Source organism: Oncorhynchus kisutch, linkage group LG18 (assembly GCF_002021735.2).
Source record: "Oncorhynchus kisutch isolate 150728-3 linkage group LG18, Okis_V2, whole genome shotgun sequence".
In the NCBI taxonomy this organism is placed as follows: Eukaryota; Metazoa; Chordata; class Actinopteri; order Salmoniformes; family Salmonidae; genus Oncorhynchus; species Oncorhynchus kisutch.
In genome coordinates, this window is record NC_034191.2 from 30,416,995 (window position 1) to 30,432,701 (window position 15,707).

Consider the following 15,707-nt stretch of genomic DNA (forward strand, 5'->3'; position numbering starts at 1 on the left):
TTCCAAATGAAACAACTACAAATGTGATTTCTCTAGTTCCTCAACGGCAAAGCTAGGAGAGCTCAAAACGCTCTTCTTTGAGTTTTAAAAGTGCATTGAAATTACTTAGGAACTGTTACACTGTCTAATGTTTGGATTGCGCACAATTGGAGAGGTGTGTGGCCACTTGTCAAACTGGTGTCTCCCTCTCACTCAAATCTTTGTATTTTTTTTGTCTTATGTTGTACCTACCCCATATTTTCCAAGAATATTCTCATCATATTGTTGAAAGTATCTACAGTGTAATGTTTTGGATTCAGCCTTATGTCAGGTGAACTGTTGTGTCCTCACCTTCAGTCTAATAATTGCCCCATAATCTCCAAACTGTTCCCTTTTAATTGTTACCATGGTTATGTAAATGCTTTCCATAACTCTTCTGTAAGAAACATTTCAACATCCATGACATCCATATAGGCCAATTCCCACGAGTGTAAAGGGTTAAATGGCTATGTTGCATATTGGGTGTGGTGTGGGGATATCTGCAAGAAAAAGCGTTGTTATTCTCTATGCTAGCTAGTACATGAATTCCTGTTTTGTAGTATCATGTGTAGCTAAGGTTTAAGGACTTGAGTGTTAACGCCCGTGCCTGAAGCTAAGGGAGGGTAGCCAGACACTATGGGAGAGAGCTAATGCCATGTGACAGCTAGGTACCCAGCTAGCACATAATGTTCTGAGAACCATATGTTTCTTAGCTCCAGGGGTGAAAGTAAGCCGGTCCGGTACGGCGTCCTAGAAAAAGAAATAGTGGAGGTATGCCGTACCTGTAAAACATGAGACTATCACAATTATTAAAACCCCCAAAAAATCAAGAAAACTGTAGGCTTTTACAACATTATTTATCGTGACCGAATGTCAGCCACATGAAAAATGAGCGAATGGACTTGAAAACAGGTGGTATATACACTCCAAAATGCGGTGTGGTTTGATGAGAACACTGACATTTTTCCATGGAGGAGATGACTGGCCGAGACTGAAGTGCCCGGGCAGCAGCAGATGCATCAATGCAATCGCTGAATGTCATCAATCGTCGAATGTCATTAAACTAATTGGGTGTTTTAACAGATGTTTCTTTCCATTCATCAAATGGCGGGTGCACAGAGCACTATTTGGCTGCTGGAAGTCATTTGTGAGTGAACAAACATGCGCGGATAGCCTACATGAGCCTTTTGTTTTGTGTGTTTTTTCACTTATGTTGTCAGAACATTCAGTTTTATCGATCAGGACACTTATGGCTTTCTTCTCACAACCAATGTCAAACCAAAAACATACTTTCCCACAACTTCCAAGGAACCGAATGTGCTAGCTGGATAGCTTTGTGATTGTCACTCTCTGTTCCTTAGCAGGGCTGAACTACGCTTGACACCTAAGAGCCAAGCCAAACAGATCTGGAGTCGAGAGAGAGAGAAGAGAGAAGAGAGAGAGAGAAGTGAGAAGAGAGAGAGAAGAGAGAGACTGTTTGTGAAATGCACAATTATTATCATGTGAAAATGTGGTTTAACTCATTGCAATGGAAGAAAACAATATAATTTGATGTCTCTGGAGGGAGGAAAGAGAGAGGGGTTGCGAGAGAACACTTACACAATGTCGCTTTCCATTCTGTGGCAGCTATCAGTTCACTGTTTGGTAGGCTGGGTTTGGATATTTGAGTAAAAGCTATCTCTTGCTTTTTCTTTCTCTCTCCATTCCCCCTCTATATACTAAACAAAAATATAAACACAACATGTTAAGTGTTGGGCCCATGTTTCATGAGCTGAAATAAAAGATACCAGAAATGTTCCTGATGTACAGAAACCTTATTTCCCTCAAATTTTGTGCCCACATTGTTTTACATCCCTGTTAGTGAGCATTTCTCCTTTGCCAAAATATTCCATCCACCTGACAGGTGCGACATATCAAGAAACTGATTAAACAGCATGATCATTACACAGTTGGACCATGAGCTGGGGACAATAAAAGGCCACTCTAAAATGTGCAGTTTTGTCACACAACACAATGTCACAGATGTCTCAAGTTGAGGGAGTGTGCAATGGCATGCTGACTGCAGGAATGTCCACCAGAGCTTTCACCAGATAATTTAATGTTAATTTCTCTACCATAAGCCGCCTCCAACGTCATTTTAGAGAACATGTCAGTACCTCCAACCGGCCTCAAAACCGTAGACCATGTGTAACCACGTCAGCCCAGGACCTCCACATCTGGCTTCTTCACCTGTGGCATCGTCCGGGACCAGCCACCCAGACAGCTGGTGAAACTGAGGAGTATTTCTGTCTGAAAATAAAGCCCTTTTGTCTTAATCTCTATCTCTCCCCCTCTCTCCTTCTCTCCCTTCTCCTCTCTTTCTCTGTCTCTCTCACAAACCACCACCACACGCGCTCTCTCTCTCCTTCTCCCTTCTCCTTTCTTTTTCTGTCTCTCTCTATCACTCTCACTCTAACCCCGCCCCCTCTCTCTTATTGTGGAACCTTCCTGCATTGTGTAACCCAGGCAGTGTGGTCTGTGAGTCCTGTTAGCACCCTCTTCCCAGGGATGCTATGACGAATGGCGCTGTGTCAAGCACACACATGTAGGCAGGTATACATGCACATACACAAACACACACACATGCCCTGGCCTCAAAGACGTCACAAGGATAGTGTCTGTGCTGTAAAGGTTGTGCCTTGTTCTAGTCGGCCTGTTTGCTCAGGTGTTTCACAGCGATGCATAAGAAAAAAGCAGCATATGACCTGCTAGTTTCTAAATTGATCTCCACACACAGGCACAACCCTTCTCTTACAAACATACCTGACATGCACAGTCTCTCTCTCTCTCTCTCTCTCTCTCTCTCACACACACACACGTTTGTTTTACTATCTTTGTGCGGATCAAACAATTGATTCCCATTCAAAATCCTATTTTCCCTGACCCTAAACCTAACCCCTAACCCTAAATCTAACCCTTAACCTAACCCTAACCTTAAATCTAAACCCTAAAATACATTTCCTTGTGGGAACAGGCGAAATGTCCCCACTTTTACGTACTTCTGGTCCCCAAAAGGATAGTATAACCAAAACAACACACACTCTCTCTTTCTGCCTTTCTCTCTCCTTCTCTCACGCACTCTCATACACAAACACACTCACACACTCAAATTCCCCCCACCCCAGACAGTTTTGCCAAGTCAGGCTGTCATACTGTATCAGTGGGATCCTCAGTCTCCTCCAGAGGATGGTACAGTGCCCTTTGTGCCTCACTGCCCTGCCTCCCTGCCTGTCTCCCTGCCTGTCTCCATGCCTGTCTCCATGCCTGTCTCCATGCCTCCCTGCCTTTCTCCCTGCCTCCACGCCTTTCTCCCTGCCTCCCTGCCTGTCTCCCTGCCTGTCTCCATGCCTCCCTGCCTGTCTCCATGCCTCCCTGCCTTTCTCCCTGCCTTTCTCCCTGCCTCCCTGCATGCCTCCCCGCCTTTCTCCCTGCCTGTCTCCATGCCTCCCCGCCTTTCTCCCTGCCTCCCCGCCTTTCTCCCTGCCTTCCCGCCTTTCTCCCTGCCTCCCTGCCTGTCTCCATGCCTCCCCGCCTGTCTCCCTGCCTCCCCGCCTGTCTCCCTGCCTCCCCGCCTTTCTCCCTGCCTCCCCGCCTTTCTCCATGCCTCCCTGCCTGTCTCCATGCCTCCCCGCCTTTCTCCCTGCCTCCCCGCCTTTCTCCCTGCCTCCCCGCCTTTCTCCCTGCCTCCCCGCCTTTCTCCCTGCCTCCCCGCCTTTCTCCCTGCCTCCCACCTTTCTCCCTGCCTCCCGCCTTTCTCCCTGCCTCCCCGCCTGTCTCCCTGCCTCCCCGCCTGTCTCCCTGCCTCCCCACCTGTCCTGAGCTGTCCTGGATCTGTGGAGGCTGGAGATAGACAGAGACAGAGAAAGAGAGAAAGCGGGGGGAGCGATACAGGGAGAGTGAGAAAGACAGAAAGGGAGATAGAAGGGAAGAGAGGATGAGAGATAGAGGGAAAGAAAGAGAGAGGGTAGTATGCCTTGAATCCAGACAGACATCTGCCTTTCTCTTTGTCCCAATGCAACCTTCAAAGGCCTTCACATTTACACTCATCTTCCCCAAAATAATGCAGAGGGCAGGGCAGAGAAGGCTGGATTGGTGGCACAAGGGTATGTGAGTCGCTGTGTGCGTTTGTGTGCGTTTGTGTGTGTGTCTCTTATCTCCCCAACCTAGGATATGTTGTGTCTCATCAACATCCAATTCCGCCCGTCCCCCGTCCCCTCCTCCGTGTCATACTCCTCTCCCCCTCCTTCTCATTCCATCTCGCCCTCCTGTCTGCTTCTATCCTCCAGCCTGTTGATTCCAGCTGTGGGCATCAGAGAGAGATTGATAAAGAGACCAGACAGACCTTCAGACAAGGTAGGCAGGGGAGAGTTCACTGGCTGAAAACCATTGAGGAGAAGTGCATAGTTAAATGTAACACTTACTATGGAGCACATGCCTCAATGTAACACCAGCCATGTAGCATAGAGGGCATATGAAACAAACAAAAAAGTCAAAAGTGGATTATAGTGCAATAACGTGACTTTTCAAACATAGCTGTTGGCTTTAAAAGGTATCGCAGTGTACCTAGAAAGCCATAGAGTTGAATGAGGTCCCAGTGAAACATAGGTTGAGGGGTTCCTATCGTCAGTATGTTCCAGGAATTAATGATTGTCTAATTATAGCAGCAGGAAACACAAGATGCTGATGAGTCATACTGTTCCCCTATGCTAGTCGCTAGTGGGCGGCTGACTGACACAGCAGCAGGACCAGCCCCACAGTCTCACTGAGTCATATACAGTTCCTCTATTTGCTATAGACTAGTGGTCACCAACCTTTTCTGAGTCAAGATCACTTTCACAGTCAAAAAGCAAGCTGAGATCTACTGCTCAGATAAAATAAAATTACATTAATCCACACAAACAGTGTTTTAGGAATGAGGTTTGGGCAGTAGGCCTAATACATAATCACAGGATATTGGCTATATGATTGGCCTGAGAATATTGCTAATCAGATCATATTATATTTCAAAACTCGAGCTTTGATAACTAAATATATCAGTTGGTTTAGCATTTGTGAGGCACTGTGGAGCTCTATGATGAATTGAAATAATTGGCTTTTTTATTTCACTGGACTGATGGTACCTGCATCTGATGGTCAACGAGGTCAAATCACCACGTCACTGATATTCAGGTAGAAAAGTCGGAGCTCTAGAAAGATGTCCAAGTTTCCGACTTGGAATTCCGAGTTGGATGACCGTTCTCTGCTCTCTCCTTCCTTTCCTCCTGTGAGACTGACCAGAGAGAGGGGGCACCGTCTTCCACCTGATGGTGAAACTCGAGTCGCACCGCATCTGTCTCATGCACACATTCATGTTGTTCCTATAACCAGAGAAAGTTAAATATTCCTTCATATTAAAATCGACAGGACGAGCTGCTAATAATAATAAAACGCAGGGTTATCGATACTTGGCTACTCATTCATTGCAGCTGCGGAGAAGTACGTTTGTAATAGTGTTGAATAAAAACTGTGACAGTGGTGAATATACATTTAGACATGAACACAGTCATAAAAACAGCAGCTCTTTGCTGTATTCATTGACAGTCTCTCTGTGGTCATGGTTTTAAAAGTTATTAAATCTTACGTAAGCTAGTAGCCTATTAAACTTGGCTGTAGCCAGGGTCACGGAAGCTCTGTAGCCACGGTGATTTGAGCTATCCGATTGGGCAGCGCAGTAGGTGCACTCGATTTAGTCTGCCGAGTAGGCGGAGTTTGTCTCATGGAAACACTTTGCTTACCCGGTGCGCAGGCCTTTTGAATCAAGTGCACCTACCGGCAACAGCGCAACACAATTTTTAAAAAGGTCTTTTCTACAGAAATATTTGGTGATCGACTAGGAATGCCTAGAAGATCACTGCTATAGACGGTATCCGAAAAAAGCCATGCCCACACTCTGTATCAGAGGCAAGCAAACGGCCTGATGATGGGGTTTGGTTCTTGGTAATATCCCATCTTTGAAAAGGTGGTTACCAAAAAATCTCCCTCAAATATATATGCTTTGTGTTGTAGTCATGACAGAACCATTCCCTCTCTTTGATTCCCTATCTCCTCTCACCTTTGAACACGGACAGGACACAAGTCTGGAATCGTTTCACCTCTGAACCTGGACAGGACACAAGTCATGATTCGTTTCACCTCTGAACCTGGACAGAACACAAGTCAGGATTTGTCTCACCTCTGAACCCGTCAGGGTTCCTCTCAGGTTGAGTCATAATTATTACCCAATGAGTACTTGTCTGGTCTCTGAGGTGGCTAGTTACTTTCCATGTTTGGTATTATCTTGGCTGTGGACTCACTCTTAAAAACAACACTCTTAAAAACAAAATGGCTGTCTATAAGGTCTTCTGGCTTCATGCTTCAGTTTCCACAGGACCTTGATTAAAGATGACTTTTTATTCACAACGTATTTCAATGGAGTACTTATGAACAATTTCAGAAACATCTATTGGCTTTGTAAAGCGTTCATGCTGTCACCGTCACAAAGAGTAGATGGTTGGTTCATGTTTTTCTAAAAGAAGGAAATATCTGTACAAAGTATGCTCCCGTGCTTTATTCCTGCACAAACATTTATGGAATAGAGCAGTAATGCAAGAATAGCATTTTATTATCTTATTGTGAAACATACATTTTTCTGGGTTGCATTGGCAGATTTTGAGTCCTTAGAGTTAGTGGAAGACATAGAGAAATGTCTTTATGTTTTGTAAATGTATTTTCCTGAAAAGCTTTGGGTGGTGCTGAACAGGGATGTGTGAAGTTGTTCAAGATAAGGCTGACTGTTTCTATAACACCAATGGAACAGTGTGACACACAGGGCAGGGCAAAAACGAAGGTGTATACACCGCAGGCACAAAGTAGAAACACTAGTTACCTGGCTTGGTGACATCATTATCTAAGGTCATCTCACCTATCATATGCCCTTTCTACTATTGCTAAGTGTGTGTGTGTGACTGTGTGTCTGTGTGTTTGTGGCACGGTGGCAGCTAGGGCCTTGTCTGGCTGGTGACAGCCCAGCCTGGCTCTTTCCATGAACGTCCCAACAGTTAAGTCATGAGCCACTGCCCAACAAATGCCCTGCTTGGAGCTGCCTGCGTATCTCTCTCTCTCTCTCTCTCTCTCTCTCTCTCTCTCTCTCTCTCTCTCTCTCTCTCTCTCTCGCTCTCTCCCTGCTTTCCTGGGGGTTGAGGGTTGTGGTTATTGGGGGAGAGCATAGGGGGGAGGAATGGGTGATGTTGGAGGGGGGAAGGGGGAGAGAATGTGGGTCATCATCCACACCCAAAATCTACATCACGTGTCCCAGGCAGCTGGAATCCCATCTCCAGCTCAAACAGGCACCAATGAGGCACGTTATATAAGCGGTTATTGATCCATCAGAGAGAGTGCACTGCATGAAAAAAAACACCACAGGGACTGATGGACGGAGGGAGGGTAGAGGGTGGTTCAGTGATTTGGCTGCTGCAGAGGTGTCACAATATGTCACTATGACTCAGGGTCCAAAATATAAAGCAGCCTGCCCTATGATTGAGGAGTGCTGTGCTAATGGTGCATTCTGAAAGCAGCTAGCACTGGTTTGTTCAGACATTCGTGTTATTAAAATGCTATAAGGCCAAGAGGCCTACATAATACACCTGATATTTTTTGGGAAATATATCTACTTTAGTGTTGATCACTCTCTTAAATGAGGGTCAATCAATATTCGCACTGGGTGCTACAGTAGGTCGATTTTTAGGAGGATAAAATCAATGATTACTCTGAATGGTGAAGAGATCACCAGTGAAGTTAATGGATTGAAAATGCAGGGCTGACTCGCTAGTAACGCTGAGTTAACACTGAGTGACTCTGAGTGCCTGAGAGTAAGCTGTCAGTTTAGACATATTCAGGTCAGTGACACGTCGACTCCCAAAGTCTCCAATTTGGGATGTCATAGTTTTCAGCAGCCATGCAATTCTGCTGCTCCTACCACATCAGTGGCGGTCAGTGCAGTTTAATATTAGGGAGGAAAATAGTTTTTATTAGCATGGCCTTATTTCTATTACATCATATTGAAGGACTGCCATTCATATTCCATTCACCCAGGTCAATGTAACATCGATAGGGTTAGGCTGCTACATGATACTTGAATTTGCCCTATCTATACCCATCATGAGCTGCAACCTACAAATGAATGTTTATAATGTAGGTGCACAGGTTGAGAGACAAACCGGAGTAATCAAGGTGACAGACAGTGACACATTCAATACTGCCTTGCACACACTTGCCTGCATCTAACTGATCTGGGGTGTAGTCATTAGTCCAAACAGAGAGTTCCTATTGGACAAATTCCAGTAGGTCTCTCCCAGTTTTGTTTTGTTTGCTTCTGTTTAAGAAACGTTTTGCAACAGAATCGGCGGAATGAATACACCCCTGATCACCTGCACACGCAGTTCAATTTCATAACAGCCACATACAGCATCATCACTTTTCTTGTTGTAGAATTCCTTCTCCCAACTACACACTCTTAACTTTTCACTTCGCTTGTGGACTTCAGTGCACAACACAACAGCTGTCTGTGACCAGGTACAAAAACCTCTCCAAGCCAATCCTTTGTACCATAACCGCTTAACAGATCCTACATCGTAGTCACCATATTAAAGTTAAAGCTAATCGACAAACTAGAACTAACGCGTAAGTAAACCCATATCCAATCCATGTGTACAATCACGCAGTACTGTGTACAGCAAGCAGTTTAGCAGTTACATCGGCGAGCCCCTGTGGCAATAAATTCATAAAAACTAAAGCTTACCTTGACTTGGAAGAGTTAGCCAGATAGCTAACCTAAATTGCATTCCTCTTTGTTTGAATCCGATTGTTGAGTAGGCTAAATGAGCTGCTTTAGCTATTTAAGTGAATGGTAAACTAAGATTAGTAAGACGAAAAAAAACTAAACGAAATTCTTCTCTCTTACTCTGCTGCTTCTCCTTAATTTATGAAGAGATGCATTTGTTCAAAACAGTTAAACTATTGTCTCTCTCCTTGAATAAACTTCTCACCACACTGCAGTGCTAGCTAGCTGTAGTTTATGCTTTCAGTACTAGATTAATTCTATGATCCTTTGGATGACAACATGTCTGTTCATACTGACGAATCCAAGATGGCGTAGCAGTCAGACGTCTTGTCGTGTCGTGTCCCTTGTATATATCATTTTTTTACATATTTTTCTTCGCATATCTTTTAAAACATTTTGCTAAACCTCAACTTCTAAATACTCTCCTGCAACTCGCCTCACCCAATGTAGCGCGGATCTGCTTTTTTTTTCTAAAGTATTTATATTTACTTCGGATCCGGAACCCCCCTCAACTGAAGCTAGCCAGCTAACTACCAGCTATCAGCAAACCATTGCTAGCGGTCTTCAGCTTTCTTTAGCTCGGAAAGCTCTCGCCAGTTCGAACAACGCGACTCTAACCAGAGCATAACGGACCTATTATTTTTTATCCCCAGATTCCCACCGGATTCCCACCGCAAACGGAACATTTTCAGCTGGATCTTCACAACTAGCTAACTAGCTAACCGCAACCCCGGATGATTACTTCTGGCTAGCGTTTCCACCCACTTAGCTTGAAGCTATCCCGGCCAGAGCTCCTGTGCTACCACCGAAGCATACTCCTGGGCTACAATATCCGGACCCATGACCGGTCTATCGATGTCACCGCATGAAGAGGCATAAACAGACTCACCCCATCGCGACGTCCCCCAAAGGCTAACTTTCTAGCCCTTGCTATCTCCTTGCTTGCTAATTCGGCCTGCTAACTGCTAGCTTGTTTAGCCCCGGTCCGCTAACTGCTACCTTGTTTAGCCCCGGCCTACTAACTGTTAGCTTGTTAGCACAGGCCTGCTAACCATCTGAATCGCCGCGTCCCAACCACTCACTGGACCCATATTTATTTTCAATCTCTTTTCGATTTTTAATTCGTTTATACCTTCCGGTAACCTGCCTCACCCAATGTAATACGGAATCGCTATTATTTTAAATTTTTAGAACACACTCAAGAACCTCCAGAAGCTAAACAGCTAACTAGCTACAAGCTATTTAGTCATTGTTAGCCACTGCTAGCGGCTTTTACCTTTTACCTTCTGCACAGCCAGCCAGTTTTTTTTACCTGGATAATACTCGCCAGTCTACCTTCCCTGCCCCATCCACCGCTGCCCCCTGGACACTGATCACTTGGCTACATAGCTGATGCATGCTGGACTGTCCATTAATCATGGGACTCCATTCTGCTTGTTTATGTTTTATCTGTCGGCCCCAGCCGCACTCAGGCTCTGTGTGTAGTTAATCCGACCCTCCCTGCCTAGTCAACGCCATTTTACCTGCTGTTGTTGTGCTAGCTGATTATCTGTTGTTGTCTCACCTACTGTTTTAGCTACTGTTTTAGCTAGCTCTCCCAATTCAACACCTGTGATTACTGTATGCCTCGCTGTATGTCTCTCTCAAATGTCAACATGCCTTGTAAACTGTTGTTCAGGTTAGTTATCATTGTTTTAGTTTACAATGGAGCCCCTAGTTCCACCCTTCATACCCCTGATACCTCCTTTGTCCCACCTCCCACACATGCGGTGACCTCACCCATTACAACCAGCATGTCCAGTGATACAACCTCTCTCATCATCACCCAGTGCCTGGGCTTACCTCCGCTGTACCCGCACCCCACCATACCCCTGTCTGCGCATTATGCCCTGAATATATTCTACCATGCCCAGAAATCTGCTCCTTTTAATCTCTGTTCCTAACGCCCTAGGCGACCAGTTTTGATAGCCTTTAGCCGCACCCTCATTCTACTCCTCCTCTGTTCCGTGGGTGATGTGGAGGTAAACCCAGGCCCTGTTTTACTCACTGCTTTAGCACACTCTGCTAACCCTGATGTCCTTGCCGTGTCTGAATCCTGGCTCAGGAAGGCCACCAAAAATTCTGAGATTTCCATACCCAACTATAACATTTTCCGTCAAGATAGAACTGCCAAAGGGGGAGGAGTTGCAGTCTACTGCAGAGATAGCCTGCAAAGTAATGTCATACTTTCCAGGTCCATACCCAAACAGTTCGAACTACTAATTTTGAAAATTACTCTCTCCAGAAATAAGTCTCTCACTGTTGCCGCCTGCTACCGACCCCCCTCAGCTCCCAGCTGTGCCCTGGACACCATTTGTGAATTGATCGCCCCCCATCTAGCTTCAGAGTTTGTTCTGTTAGGTGACCTAAACTGGGATATGCTTAACACCCCGGCAGTCCTACAATCTAAGCTAGATGCCCTCAATCTCACACAAATCATCAAGGAACCCACCAGGTACAACCCTAAATGTGTAAACAAGGGCACCCTCATAGACGTCATCCTGACCAACTGGCCCTCCAAATACACCTCTGCTGTCTTCGACCAGGATCTCAGCGATCACTGCCTCATTGCCTGTATCCGCTACGGAGCCGCAGTCAAACGACCACCCCTCATCACTGTCAAACGCTCCCTAAAACACTTCTGTGAGCAGGCCTTTCTAATCGACCTGGCCCGGGTATCCTGGAATGACATTGACCTCATCCCGTCAGTTGAGGATGCCTGGTCATTCTTTAAAAGTAACTTCCTCACCATTTTAGATAAGCATGCTCCGTTCAAAAATGCAGAACTAAGAACAGATATAGCCCTTGGTTCACTCCAGACCTGACTGCCCTCGACCAGCACAAAAACATCCTGTGGCGGACTGCAATAGCATCGAATAGTCCCCGCGATATGCAACTGTTCAGGGAAGTCAGGAACCAATACACGCAGTCAGTCAGTCCTGTAGCTCCAACTCCAAAAAGTTCTGGGACACTGTGAAGTCCATGGAGAACAAGAGCACCTCCTCCCAGCTGCCCACTGCACTGAGGCTAGGTAACACGGTCACCACCGACAAATCCATGATTATCGAAAACTTCAACAAGCATTTCTCAACGGCTGGCCATGCCTTCCGCCTGGCTACTCCAACCTCGGCCAACAGCTCCGCCCCCCCCGCAGCTACTCGCCCAAGCCTCTCCAGGTTCTCCTTTACCCAAATCCAGATAGCAGATGTTCTGAAAGAGCTGCAAAACCTGGACCCGTACAAATCAGCTGGGCTTGACAATCTGGACCCTCTATTTCTGAAACTATGCGCCGCCATTGTCGCAACCCCTATTACCAGCCTGTTCAACCTCTCTTTCATATCGTCTGAGATCCCCAAGGATTGGAAAGCTGCCGCAGTCATCCCCCTCTTCAAAGGGGGAGACACCCTGGACCCAAACTGTTGCAGACCTATATCCATCCTGCCCTGCCTATCTAAGGTCTTCGAAAGCCAAGTCAACAAACAGGTCACTGAACATCTCGAATCCCACCGTACCTTCTCCGCTGTGCAATCTGGTTTCCGAGCCGGTCACGGGTGCACCTCAGCCACGCTCAAGGTACTAAATGATATCATAACCGCCATCAATAAAAGACAGTACTGTGCAGCCATCTTCATCGACCTTGCCAAGGCTTTCGACTCTGTCAATAACCATATTCTTATCGGCAGACTCAGTAGCCTCGGTTTTTCGGATGACTGCCTTGCCTGGTTCACCAATTACTTTGCAGACAGAGTTCAGTGTGTCAAATCGGAGGCCATGCTGTCCGGTCCTCTGGCAGTCTCTATGGGGGTGCCACAGGGTTCAATCCTCGGGCCGACTCTTTTCTCTGTATATATCAATGATGTTGCTCTTGCTGCGGGCGATTCCCTGATCCACCTCTACGCAGACGACACCATTCTATATACTTCCGGCCCGTCATTGGACACTGTGCTATCTAACCTCCAAACGAGCTTCAATGCCATACAACACTCCTTCCGTGGCCTCCAACTGCTCTTAAACGCTAGTAAAACCAAATGCATGCTTTTCAACCGTTCGCTGCCTGCACCCGCACGCCTGACCAGCATCACCACCCTGGATGGTTCCAACCTTGAATATGTGGACATCTATAAGTACCTAGGTGTCTGGCTAGACTGTAAACTCTCCTTCCAGACTCATATCAAACATCTCCAATCGAAAATCAAGTCAAGAGTCGGCTTTCTATTCCACAACAAAGCCTCCTTCACTCACGCCGCCAAACTTACCCTAGTAAAACTGACTATCCTACCGATCCTCGACTTCGGCGATGTCATCTACAAAATTGCTTCCAACACTCTACTCACCAAACTGGATGCAGTTTATCACAGTGCCATCCGTTTTGTAATTAAAGCACCTTATACCTCCCACCACTGCGACTTGTATGCTCTAGTCGGCTGGCCCTCGCTACATATTCGACGCCAGACCCACTGGCTCCAGGTCATCTACAAGTCCATGCTAAATAAAGCTCCACCTTATCTCAGTTCACTGGTCACGATGGCAACACCCATCCGTAGCATGCGCTCCAGCAGGTGTATCTCACTGATCATCCCTAAAGCCAGACTTTTATCTCCCTCACCAACTTCAAACATCTGCTATCTGAGCAGCTAACCGATCGCTGCAGCTGTACATAGTCTATCGGTAAATAGCCCACCCATTTTTACCTACCATCCCCATACTGTTTTTATTTATTACTTTTCTGCTCTTTTGCACATCAATATCTCTACCTGTACATGACCATCTGATCATTTATCACTCCAGTGTTAATCTGCAAAATTGTAATTATTCGCCTACCTCCTCATGCCTTTTGCACACAATGTATATAGACTCCTAGACCCCTTTTTTTCCTACGGTGTTATTGACTTGTTAATTGTTTACTCCATGTGTAACTCTGTGTTGTCTGTTCACACTGCTATGCTTTATCTTGGCCAGGTCGCAGTTGCAAATGAGAACTTGTTCTCAACTAGCCTACCTGGTTAAATAAAGGTGAAATTAAAAAATTAAAAAAATAAACTGCAAGAGCTCTGATAGGTTGGAGGACATCCTCTGGAATTTGTCATAATTATTGTGTAAGACTATTGAAGGGGGTGATCTCCATGAGCCTCGGTTTTATATTGAAGTCAATGTACCCAGAGGAGGATGGAAAATAGATGTCCTCTGGCTACACCATGGTGCTACCCTATAGGGTGCTATTGAGGCTACTAGAGACCTTCATTGCAAAACAGTGTTTTAATCAGTTGATCGATGGCTTGTTGGTTCAAGCCACAAGCAGACAAATAAGAGTATTTGAAAAACTGAGAGACAGAGGAGGACAAAGAGACACACAGAGAAAGAGAGAGAGAGAGAGAGAGAGAGAGAGAGAGAGAGAGAGAGAGAGAGAGAGAGAGAGAGAGAGAGAGAGAGAGAGAGAGAGAGAGAGAGAAAGAGTGTCCAAGGATTGTGTATTCCCTTTACATGTACAAGGCTAATCATATCTGTAAGTAGGCCTTGGCCTTACCTCCGTGTGGCAACGCAGATAAATACTCAAAAACCTTTCTCTGACTGGTGCTTCTGGTCCTGGGGCAGGCAGGCATAGCGTTCACATACACAGAGTCAGAGTTCCCTGCTCGTTATGGAGATTGTTGAGGGGTGAAACGTGAAGTAGGGCAGATGTGGTAATACAAGGTAATAGTAAATGTATGACACTCGACTGGTGACATGGCAGGGTCAAATGAGTCCAATCGTTTCTCACTTATTCCTAGATTCCTGGAGATAAGGCTTAAGTAGTTAAAGTTTCACTGTTTACTGGTGTGGGTCTTTAAATGCTCCAAATGGTGTCCAAATGTGGGCTACAGAGAAAGCTTCAGTCTGTGTCAGGCTCAGCAGTGCGGAGAAAGGCATTGATGAATGCCCTAGCTATAATAATTAAAGTTACTGTTTTACCAATATAGAACTGACTCCATTCAATGTCTTCTCTGCCTATCCTCTTCTCCTTACTTCGTAATGTAGTTATATGAATAGGTGTTGTTGACGTGCCAGTCACAAAACCACCGACCGGACAGAAAGAGGTACAAAAAGAAGAATGAAGGAGAGGGATCACGGATCACATAGATCGATACGGAAATGGCGGATTGCTCCTCCGGGAAAAGTGGTGAAGTTGAGATCTCTTAAAGGGTCACGAACCGAAGTTTCAAGTCATAATATAGCTGTTATGTCTACACACAGTCAACAGTTAACCTCGATGAGGAGGGCTGTGTGAAAGAGCAAAGCTAGTAGGCTACAGTTCATGTAGAATGTAATGGGATACACCTACTGTATTCAGAATTCAATGAACCGGGAACCTACCTAATCCAGCACTGGTAACTATGAGGGATGTTCATAATTATGTCATTAAAACAACGGGTTACAGTAAGTAATGCAAATGCTTATTCAACCTAACCCTCCAAGAATGAATGTGAGTCATGTTGGCCTTCATTTGTTAGAGCTCATTTGCACATAGCACTAAAATAACCTTGTCTGACATGTTTTGCAACAGTGTGATTAGTTGACAGAAAAAAACCCTTTTCTCTCCTTTACCCTTCAGCCAAGGACATGTCAAGTAAGACCAAATGATTGTGTACGCATGCATGTGTGTGTGTGTGTGCCTGCGTGAGGAGTGCGTGTGCGCATGTGTGGAGAATGATTTAGTGAGGGTTAAATATTTTTGCATTTCACCAACGTAAAACCTCCTTCGCCTTGTAAGCAGCGT

The 15,707-nt window shown here is 45.6% G+C and overlaps 1 long non-coding RNA gene across 1 annotated transcript; it reads right to left on the reverse strand.

The window, feature by feature from the left end:
• Positions 1–858: 858 nt before the first annotated feature.
• LOC116354821 (uncharacterized) lies at positions 859–1,858 on the reverse strand. Its single transcript, XR_004204048.1, has 2 exons — positions 1,618–1,858; positions 859–1,424 (listed from the first exon to the last, which is right to left on the reverse strand). It is a non-coding gene; the product is annotated as an uncharacterized LOC116354821 (long non-coding RNA).
• Between the last annotated feature and the right edge of the window lie 13,849 nt (positions 1,859–15,707).